This window comes from Microtus ochrogaster, chromosome 4, assembly GCF_000317375.1.
Source record: "Microtus ochrogaster isolate Prairie Vole_2 chromosome 4, MicOch1.0, whole genome shotgun sequence".
Taxonomy (NCBI): domain Eukaryota; kingdom Metazoa; phylum Chordata; class Mammalia; order Rodentia; family Cricetidae; genus Microtus; species Microtus ochrogaster.
The window spans coordinates 73041680-73053262 of record NC_022011.1 but is presented as its reverse complement, the minus strand read 5'-3'; the positions used below and the strand labels follow the sequence as shown (position 1 = coordinate 73053262).

Sequence of the window (11583 nt, the reverse complement as noted above, 5' to 3'; positions counted from 1 at the left end):
TAATGGGCCAAGCAGTGTTTAAAAGAATACAGTTTGTGTGTTGTTATTTCGGGGCATAAGCTAGCCAGGCGACCAGGAGCTGGGGAGGCAGGAACGCAGACCGCAGCTCCTACAACAAGCCCAGCCACTGAGTGCTTGATTGGTGTAAAAGCTGCGCTCAATCCCTAGCACAAGAAGAAAGGAATGAAGGGGGAGAGGAAGGAGGGGAGGGAGGGAGGGAGGGAGGGAGGGAGAGAGGAGAAAAGGAAGAGAGGGAACCAGGCCTAGCATGAGTAATGGTTTTAACTTCCAGGCTGACATAGCCTAGAATGGCTCTGAGCTGAGAAGAGTCTCAATAAAAGATTATCTAGATCAGGTTGGCCTAAGGGCACATATGGGGGGACTGTTTAGACTGTCTTAATTGCCTTAATTTATATGGAAAAAAACATAGCCAGAAACCGGGCAATACCATTCTCTGGTTTGGGGTCCTAGACTGGGCAAGAATAGAGAAAGCTAGCTGAGTACTAGGTACACACTCATTTCTGTTACAAACTGTTGATGTCAAGGGACTAAGTCCTTCAAACTCCAACCCTGACTTCTCCGAAGTGATGATGGACTACAATCTGAATTTGAAAGTTAAAAATAATTCCTTTCTCCCCTAAATTTTTTTAACGGAGGAAGGGGATTATAACAGCAATAGGGACATCATGTGATTCCACTTATATGAAAAATACAGTAAGTCTATTAGAGGAAATCAAGAAAACTGAAACATAAGCATTTCCATCATGCTTGACTTTGCTGGTTCCCCCACCGGTCCCATCACACCTTTCCGGTCTCCAGCCCCTCCCCGCGGACAGCATTCCTGTCCCAGCACTCCCTTCCCACCTTCCCCCGTCCTTTCTTAAAGCTCCATTTCCCCCATCAGATAGACTCCATCTACCTTCCTGATCTTTATCCAATCTCCCATAAATACACATTTATAAAAATTAGACTAGGATCAACATATGAGACAGAACGTGTGGTATTTGTCTTTATGAACCTGGGTGAATGACCTTATTTAATGTCCTAATTTCCAGTTTCATTCATTTTCACACAAATTTCACAATTTCATTTTTCTTTACAATTTAATAAAATTCTACTGTACAGGCCACCTTTCCATGGTCCGTTCACGTGCTGGTGGACAGTGAGACCAGTTCCATTTCCCTGCTACTGTCAGCAGAGCTTCCTCTCCCGCATTCATCAGGGATTCTATGGTTCTAATAGTCATTCAGCCTGAGATGAGATGGGATTTTAGAGTAGTTTTACTTCGTTGTTTCCCTGATGGCTAAAATGCTGAAAATCTTTTAAAATAGCTACTGCTCATTTGTGTTTCTTCTTTGAGGAACTCTGTTCAACTCATTACTGACTGGCTGCTGTTTACTTCACAAAGATTTATTTTGTGTGTATACAATGTTTGTGGATATGGGGTGGGGGGTGTTAAAGTTTTGGAGTTTAATTTTTGTGGTTCTTTATATATTCTAGATATTAACCCCCTGTCAGAAATATATCTGGCAAAGATTTTCTCCCATTCTGCAGGCTGTCTGTTCACTCTGCTGGTAAGTTTTTTTTTTTTCTGTACAGAAGCCTTTTAATTTCATGTAATTCCATTTGTCAATTCTAATTGGTATTTATAAATCTAAAAATAAAATGTTTTACAATTGAGGCAAATATGATGGCTCTCCTCCATTCAACAAAATCATGAGCTGTCAATGTTTTTAGAAGTATTACAAATGGAAAAATTAAAAAGCTCTGGAAATGGGAGGTAGTGATACAGTGATTCAACAAAGAGAATAAACTAAATACTGCAGAACTACACATCAAAAACAGTTAAATCACAATTTTACTATGTCACACTCACAGTCCTACTAAACGTGTACTTACACTTTGGGATTTTTGGCAGCCCTGAGGATTGAACCTAGAGCTTCTTCCAAGCATTCTATGACTGAACTATACCTAGCTCCTATCAAACTAATCTTCACAGAGACAGACAGGCTAGGTACATTCAAAGGATGATGCCCATTTGAGCTACCTATACTTTCAAAATCAGAAAAATACAGAATAATCACTTATATCCACTAAATCACACCTTATTAACATCTCGAATATAATTTTCGCCATCCCTTTATTTTCTATCTTTAAGTTATTACCAAGATGATCTAAAAGTGCAAGAAATAAAACAGTCCACAGGATGAGAAAAACGATGACTACCTTTCTTAGTATATGGGGTTATGTGCTATCATCCTGCAGCAGAAACGCAAACTGGCTCTACTACTCATTAGCAGTGCGTCCCTCCTCTGCAAAGTCCTCATCCACAAAAAGAGAACATCTGGTTCTCAGAGCCATTTAGAAGAAGTTAGTGCACACAGAAACACATTCAACACGATCGTAGGCATGTAATAAACTAGGGATTCTACCTGCTACACAAAATGGCTTTAGCATCAGCACTCACCATCCTAGAGCAGCTTCTTTCTCACTCTGAAGCCACTTACTGGACCTCAGAACACCAAGTATGTCTCAGAAATGAATTCATCACATGGGAGACAGGAACATAATTTTCAGAATTCAGCAAAGAGGTTCAAAAGATAAGCTGTGCACCATAACATAAAAAAAGAATTCTTTTGTTTTGTTTTGTTTTTGGAGACGGGGTTTCTCTGTGTAGCCCCAACAGTCCTTGAACTCACACTGAAGACTGGGCTGGTCTCGAACTGACAGAGATCCACCAGTACCTACCTCCCAAGTGCTGGGATTAAAGGTGTGAGCCGCCACCACAGCTGGCTAAAAGAAAACACCTTCAATTCTTAGAAATAGAAGCAATGTAAAAGGTTTATAGATCTAAACTAAGTTTACACATGTCAAAAAACTGAGGATTTAAGAGCCCACTCATAAGAGACTCACTTTGATATTTTCTTCAATTTACTTTATTTTTATGTGTGTGAGTGTTTTGCCTGAACGCATGTATGTGCACCACATAAATGCCTGGTGCCCCAGATCCCCTAGAGCTAGAGTTACAAATGGCTGTGAGCCGCCATGTGGGAGCTGGGGGCCAAACCTGACTCCTGTGCAAGAACAAGTGCTGTAATGATAACTTTGCTTAACACGTTTATTACCACAACATGAAGTGTTTCGCATACATGTATAACACACATACGCACAGTGACATCTAGTACCCTTGTAGGATCTAGTTTCCTTGTAGGAAAACAAGCATCTACTTGAAATGTGACTCACCACTTAAGCTCTCGGGGCAGTGTCAGGACTAAAATGCAGTAATTTTAGAGCATGTACATGTTAACTTTAAATCAGTTCTCAAGTTCTTACAGCTTCTGTATGAAACGACTATCTAAAAAGCAGGACCTTCACAGCTGCATTAATTTTGAGTTTTCAACCTTTCTAACTTTTCCTAGAGATCCTAACATACCAAAAAACACATATCCTTCATACAAAATCACAGTGTTTCATCATTCAGGCTTATCGTCATCTCCTACCTCACTGCTTCACTTCCCATTTCCCTGTAAACAAACATTCTCAAACTAATAGTAAATCCTTTCGAACTACTTCAGATCTGTGATTTCACTAGATTTCTACAGCTTCAATTCTCTATTCTCCAATCTGTGGAAGTAGGAACTTCTTCCTTACTTTGTTCCAGTAGAATCAGAATCAGAAAGAGTAAAAATTAAATTTAATTCTTTAAATAGAATTTTTCCACCTTTTGATTTTCAATTCAGGGTCTCAACATGTGGCCCTGGCTGGTCTGAACCTTGCTACAGACCAAGCTGGTGGCACACCTGCAGCAATCCTACCTACTGAGTACTCATTGGAACTACAAACTTTAAAGGAAGATTGGGAGCCACCAGCAAGGTGGCTGTACAGGAAAGAGCTTGCTGCCTAGCCTGATGATTAGTCTGAGCACCAAACCCACATCGTCTACAGTCGTGGGATTCTTGGCAGTCAGTGGACTGAATGCTGCAGGCTGTCCAGATTCGTTCTCCCCTCCTCCAGCCCTATCTGTCTGTCTCTTTCTCTTTCTTTCAGAGAACGAACATTTTAAAAGTTAGAAAACAAGATTCCACTCGAGTCCCCACTGAGAAGACTAAGAATTTAGTCTTAGAAGAAATATAGCTATCTACTGCAATGTCACTAATTAAAACATTTAAACAAAACATTTGCAAAGTACTACCTTGTGCACTCAAAATTTAAATATGCAATAGGAAAATACAGAGTTAAGAACGGCTCTAGAACCAATCAACTTACATCTGAATCCAGATCTCACCATCTACCTGCTATATTATGTAGAACAAGTTACTTTCTTCTAGAATTAGACACTAAAGTTCATCTACAAAATATGTAACCTTGCCAAGTCTGCTGTCACAATAGAGCAAAAGTGTCTAAAACAGAGCCTGGAAGGAATATCCTGGGAACCCAATAAATGCTTTCACTGCTACAGCTCTCTTAAAACTGATAAAGATCATTCAACCCAATGCTTTCACCTGACAGATGAGGATAACAAGGTATCACAAGCAGACATGGCCTGCGTACCTCATTACGCAGGCATGGCGTTCCCAGGCAGGCCCTGAATATCAAAACACTGCTGGAATATGAAAACCAAAAATGGCACAACTGCTGCTTCTTACTGACTTTCAAAAGAGTGATTCTGAATCTATGTACTATACTAATGTAAGGTTTATATGGCAAGTCTAAAAAGACGATGAATCCAGTCACTGTGGTCAAAATCCAGCTTTTTAACTAGAATAGCAATGCATTATTACCAAAGATCTCAGGAGGTGAGGCTGGGATGGACGTCACAAATCCAACAGGCGAGACTAAAATAAAAGATCATGACTTCAAAATTTCTTCTTTTGACAAGATTTAATTTTATTTTAGACAAATTCAAGACAACTTTCAGTTTTCAACCAATTATACCTATAGTTAATTATGAACCACTGTACACCTTAATATCTGTACATACACGACCTGTGCACTTTGTTTAAGCCACATAATTTATTTGTATTATTTTTAATTCCGTCCGTGTAGGTGGGTGGGTATCTGTTCATCTGTACAGCAGATGCCTGGAGACACCTGCAGAGCTAGAGTTACAATCTGCTGTGAGCCACTGGATATGGTGCTGGGAACAGAACCTGGGTCCTCTGCAATTGTAGTAAGTGATCTTTTTGGGGGGTTGTTTTGTTTTGTTGAGGCAAGGTTTCTCTGTGTAGCCTTGATTGTCTTAGAACTCGTTCTGTAGACCAGTCTGGCCTCTAACTCAGAGATCTGCCTGCCTCTGCTTCCTCCTGAGCGCTGGGATTAATGTGTGCGCTGCTGTATATTCTTAACACTGAGCTATCTCTCTAGGCACCAAATTGTACAATTCAAACATTAAAAATGAACCACTTTGTGAGCTAACAGGCAAGGCCACCCTTAGTAGTTATCCTCCCCGACACTCTAGTGCACCTTCTGTTTTCAACATAGGGAGGCGCTTGTCTTGTTGCTTTACTTACACTGTGCTTGCAGCAGTACAAGGGCTCGGTGTTGAGGCACAGTCCTAAAATGTTAGCAACGGGGAGGCTGAGGCAGGGGATTACAGCCGTTAGAGGTTAGCCTGTGTTGTGTGGGGAGATCAAAAACAAACATCTCAAAAACAAACAACAACAAAACACCACCACAAAAAAAAAAAAAAAAAAAAACCCACCACATATGCTTTTATCTGAAGTTACAGAACAAGGTCTTTCCCTTTATCCTGGACTGCCTGTAACCAGTTTACACAAACAAGGATGCCCCAAACTTCGGCCATTCCCCCACCTTTTCCTCCAAGCGCTGGGGGTGATCACACTAGAACTGTATTTCTTTGCTAATTTTAAAGCCTTTTATGGCAAATGTTTATTAATGTTTGGTTTTTTTATTTTTATTATTTTTTTTTTTTGTAGTGAGACAGGGCCTCACTGTGTATCCAGCCAGCCCTGATGACCAGGAACTCAGTTTGTCCAGACTGGCCTTGAACTCAAAAAGATAAACTTGCCTCTGCTTCCAGAGGGCTGGGATTAAAACTGTTCACCATGAAATGGCACTTGGTTGTCATTTCAGTTCCAATCATTTTTCACTCTGTGCTGAGGTGAGAGGGATTACAAGCCTGTAATTGCAGCATTTGGGAAACTGAGGCCAGCCAGCATGGTGTACATAATTAGTTCTAGATCAAACAGAAATATAGAGACTTTGTCTCCACATAAATTAATAAGTAAACAAACGATCACAAAATTTCCTAAGACTTTTGAAATGTTGACCTTATTCTTTTGACAATGAGCTCGATTCACAGAAAAACAGAGTTTCAGTAAGCCACAGCAGCGGTAGTTGGTTTCTACTTTACTCAAAAAAAGAATTGTAACCAACCCACAGACCAGCACCCAAATGGAGCAAATACTGCAAGCAATGGCACAGCAGGAATAACCAAACTTTATTTTAAAAACATTCAGGATTAAAAGCAACGCCTCTCTGAAAGTTTTTAAACCTAAAGTACAAACGCTGAAGAAAACATGCACTCTTGAAACTAGCTCAGCCCACCCTCTCTCCTTTGCTTCCTCAGACTGTATACAAGTTTTTCAACACGGGAGGGCTGAAGACGAACACAAACAGGCCATAAACAGGGTTCTGCTACTTGATGGGGAAAAAGCTCAAGCTAGAGGGACGCAGAAATGTTTGCAAGGAGGTGACATCCAAACCGGACTCTGCCAGAGAGCCGGAGATACAGGAAGAGAAGACCAAGGGGCCGGTGCTTCCCATCAGGCCCCGGACTCCATGGGCAACCTGGCCGGGCAACGTGACTCAGGAAAGCCCGGGGCTTGCGGCGGCCTAGCGCGGCTGGCTCCCGGATCTTCCCGGGCCCGCCTCGGGGTTCGGCTGAGGCAGCCAGCTGGGAGGTCGCGGTCTGCACCCTACCTGGCTTTGCGGCAACCCGGCGACGAGAGCAGCGCCTCACACTCAACAAGGACCTGGCTCCGAGAACCGGCGATGAATCAGCCCGATTCCATTCAAAAGAGTCGCCCAGGCCTCTGCCGACAAGTACTTCCGGGTTCCCGGCTCCCCTTCGGCTTCCTTTCCCGCACCGCCAATTGGAAACCGCCGGGGAGAGGAGCGAGCTGGGGGAGGAGGGCGCACGGCGCACGCGCGGGCCGCCGCTCGCCCAGGCCCCGGGAGGCGGAAGTCGGGCGGGCCGTTCCTCCCTCCTGTTTTTCTCAGGGCGCCAAGCTGACTTCACCCCTCTCTCTCCCGGGTTTGGAAACTTTGGTGGCTTTTGCTTTAAGGGGCTTTGCTATTGTCTCCTTGGCTCTGCCCTTCGCCATCGCGGCCCTCCTCAAAAAGTAAAATCTTGAATTAAACTTACAGTGGTCACTTTCGAGAAGCCAAGGCTGCGATAAACAGGCCGATTCCGTGTCTCAGTCTACCCCTTCTTGCCTTCACTGCCTAAAAAGGATTAGAGATCTCCAGGAAATTGACATTTTCCCAGTCTTCCTGCCTCTTTAAGTTCAGCTGTTTACAGTATTGAAAAAAATTACTAATTAACAATAAACGACCTTTTCAACTTTGCCCTGTGTTGGATACTCAAAAAGCAATGTTACCCAACAGATAAAGAGATATTGACAGTTTCTAGCGCATCATCTCCATTTAGGTCTCTCACCGTGTATATGGAATGCTCTCACTTTCTCAAATATCCTGAGATTCATAACAACGACAAAAAAGACAATGTATTCGTAAATCAAATATCACGGCGGAACTATTGGATGAAGGAAGAGAACAGATTACGGAATTGTGAAACTCACAAGAAAGACTAAGAATGAAGAGTTATTGGGCTTGGAGAGATAGCTCAGTGATTAACAGTTTGCGCTACAGCGGAAGAGGAGCCAAGTTCGTTTTCCAGCACCCAGGATGGGCTGCCCAGAACAGCTTGAAAGTCCAGCTCCAAAGATTTGGCCTCTCTGACCTTTGAGTGCACCAGCCATGGTACAAATTCACATATTCATATTCTCTCTCTCTCTCTCTCTCTCTCTCTCTCTCTCTCTCTCTCTCTCTCACACACACACACACACACACACAATTTAAAATAAATCTAAAAAAAAAATTAAAAGGCCTGGTCGACATAGAAAGCCTCTGTCTGAAAATAATAGATATTTCAGGGGCTGGAGAACTATCTCAGCAGCTAAGATCCTAGTTCATTTTCCAGCATCCACAATGAGCCGCTCACACACAGCTGCTTGTAACTCCACCTCCAGAGGATCCAGTGACCTCTTCTGTCCACCAGGGAACACTGTGCACACAGCATATACTGACATACATATAAAATGTTTAAACATAGTTGAAATATATTCACTGGCCCAATTCATTCCCATCTCAAACTTTCCCCCTCTTCTGACCCAACTTGGAGCCACTCTTCCCCATCTAGTCTAGTTGGTGTTGTTCCAACTAGTCCTGAGATTGTAGCTGAACCTACAAGGATCATATAATTAAAGAGAATAAAGAGAACTGACTCTTCCTGCTCTCCCGGCGGCTATTAATAGCTCCTTAGCTAATGGTGGGATTTGGTACCTACCATCTCACCTCGATGCTGGAGTGTGGCTTGAGCTTGCTTAGATCTTGTACATGCTGTCTCATCCCTATGAGTTCGTACGTGCAACTGCCCTGCTGTGTCTAGAAAATACCGTTTCCTTGATGTTATCCACCGCCTCTAGTTCATACGTCTTCTAAAAAGATCCCTGAGCCTTGGAGGAAGGAGTGGGATATGAATGTTTGACTTAGGACTGAGCACTCAATGGTCTCCTATTCTCTGCACATTGACCCACTGAGAGACTTGTGTTAACTGGCATCTACACAAGAAGATTCTCTGGTGAGAGGTAAGATATGTTCTGATCTACTGGTGTAGAAATGTTACTGGGAGTAATTTTAATATGATGTCCATTTAGCAGAATAACAGTGTTGAGTTCTTTCTTAAGGCCTATGGCCTATCTAGCCACAGGTCTTGGCCCCTTTAACAGTGCTAGATACTGGTTCTGTCTCCTGGAGCAGACCTTAGATACAGTCAGAAGGTGTGGGTGACTCTCATGACATTTGTGCCCCTATTGCGTCAGTGGGCATGTCTTGTCGGGCCAATTGTATTTGGAGTTTGCAAGGTTTCACAGCTGGGTAAGACAGACGATTATTTTTCTCCTCTGGTGTCATGCATTGCACCTCCAAGCACCATGAAAGTTAGCCAATAGGGATGGAGCTTCCAGGTAAGCACCAGCTTGGTTTCTCTGTGTTCTTTGAGTCAGCAATAGTATCAGACCATCAGGTCCTGGGGCATGGCTCAGAGTATCGGCAATAACCTATAAGCTTGGGGGTTGACTCTATTGGCCAACAACTCAAAATGAGGTACCAAATTGCTGATTCTGGGTTTTTATTTACTAACATGTGGTGTCAAATTGGGGTACTGCCCTGCCATTGTGTGGTAACTCCATTAAACCTCTTGATATATATATGTATATATATACATATATATGTGTGTGTGTATATGTGTGTATACATGTTATTATGTGTGTATATATACATATTATTATGTATACATAAGCTTCTATAGTACTACGATAAAATTTTTAAACTTTTATTTTTATTATTTTTATTTATGTGTATGTAAGTATGCCCATGGGAATTGTTGTGCCCGAAGTCCAGACCCCCAAAAGACCACCAAGAAACCTAATCTGATGCAAAAGCAAAGAGTCTTTATTGCAAGTTAACTCTGGCCTCTCTGTCCATCTGAAACAGCAGCTGAGCAGGACAGACCTCAAACAGCATGAGCTGAGGGCTTTTATTGTGGTTAGACAAAGGGGGGGGAGGAATTTGGGGGACCCTCCTCCATCACAGTTGGTACCAATGGTGAAGTCCCAGGAGCTAGTGCAGGTGTTGGCATTGTCTGGAGAATGTTTTGTAAGTTGGTCTTGGCCCAGACAGTGGGGGTGACCTGTAAAATATGCCTGAAAATAGGTGGGGTTAAAATAGGCTCTGCAGGTTCTTAGTTTTTTGTTTTTTTTGTTTTTTTTACCAGCCCTGATTTTTGATACAACAGCAGAACTTATGTACATTTTAGGTAAATATAAGAATATAGGATAAAATAACAATTATTAATCTCAGATATTTTGCATTGGCATGGATTTTGGTATAATGATATAAATTTAAAGTTAATTTTGTTGCACTGTATGTATGTTACTATTCTTGTTTAAAGGATTTTTGTATATTGATACAAATTTAAGGTTATTGTTCTTATACTGCACATCTATTTCTATTTTTGCTTAAGGTATTACCTACACAGCTCATAACTATACAGCTTGCTTAATTATGCAATATGAAGTTTTAGTCCTTAAAAGCTATTCAAGATAATTAAGAAATATTAAGTTATCAAACTTATAGTCATGTTAGTTAAGTTTTCAAGGTAATACAGACCTATATTTTAGATAGGTAACCTTCAAGCGCTTCAAAAACATACAGAATATGGAACTTAAAATATTTTAATAACAGGCTTTTCTCAGCATAAATTTGATATATCTGCTAAAACTATATATTGATAATATAAAATAGTATATTATATATTGTCTTAGTTAGGGTTTCTATTGTTGTAAAGAGACAACATGACCGCAACTCTTTTTTGTTGTTGTTGTTTTTTTGAGATAGGGTTTCTCTGTGTCACTTTGTTGCCTGCCCTGGAACTAGCTCTTGTAGACCAGGCTGGCCTCAAACTCACAGAGATCCTCCTGCCTCTACCTACCGAGTGCTGGGATTAAAGGCATGTGCCACCACCACCCAGTTGACCATGGCAACTCTTATAAAAAAAAATATTTAACTGGGGCTGGCTTACAGTTTCAGAGGTTTAGTGCATTATCATCATGATGGGAAGCATGGAAGCACACAGGCAGACGTGGTTTGGAGAAGGAGATGAGAGTTTTATATCTTGATTTACAGGCAGCAGGAGGAAAAACTGAGCCACTAGGCCTGGCTTAAGCTTCTGGGACCTCAAAACCGTGCCTTCAGTGACACATTTCCTCCATTACGGCCATGACTACCTCAACAATACCATACCTCCTAATAGTGCCAATGCCTATAGGTCTATGGGGATCATTTTTATTCAGACCACCACAGATATATGTACATATATGTTGGGCCAAAATTCTCTCACGGCCTGTACCTCGAGGCCTATAGGACAGAGAAAAGCATGGCTCGAGTTTGAAGGATAGACTCAAAGCTACCGAGTAAGGATGAGACAGCAAAATCTAGGTAGATACCCCTCCAGCCAGAGGGAGGGCTTGACTGTCTCTCATTGGCTAGAGGTACACCAACATCACACGATGTCACTTAACCTATATAAGCTGACACTCACAGTTCCTGCTTTGACTTGAGTCACTATCGCCTGTGAGTGTCCTGCATTATGGGGCTGTGGAATGAACAGATAGCACTCTCGCCTTTCCTTGGAGAATAAAGCTAAGGAGGCCTGGCACATATATATGCGATATATTATATGTATAATATAATATTTATATAATATATGTTCATAAACAT

At 41.8% G+C, this 11583-nt stretch overlaps 1 protein-coding gene across 1 annotated transcript in view; it reads right to left on the bottom strand.

The window, feature by feature from the left end:
- Psmd14 (proteasome 26S subunit, non-ATPase 14) overlaps positions 1 to 7105 on the bottom strand; it is an 87103-nt gene extending 79998 nt beyond the window's left edge. The window contains exon 1 of the mRNA XM_005346459.3: positions 6943 to 7105. The gene's annotated coding sequence lies outside the window, so the exon portion shown is untranslated. The remainder of the gene's footprint in view (positions 1 to 6942) is intronic.
- Positions 7106 to 11583: the final 4478 nt, after the last annotated feature.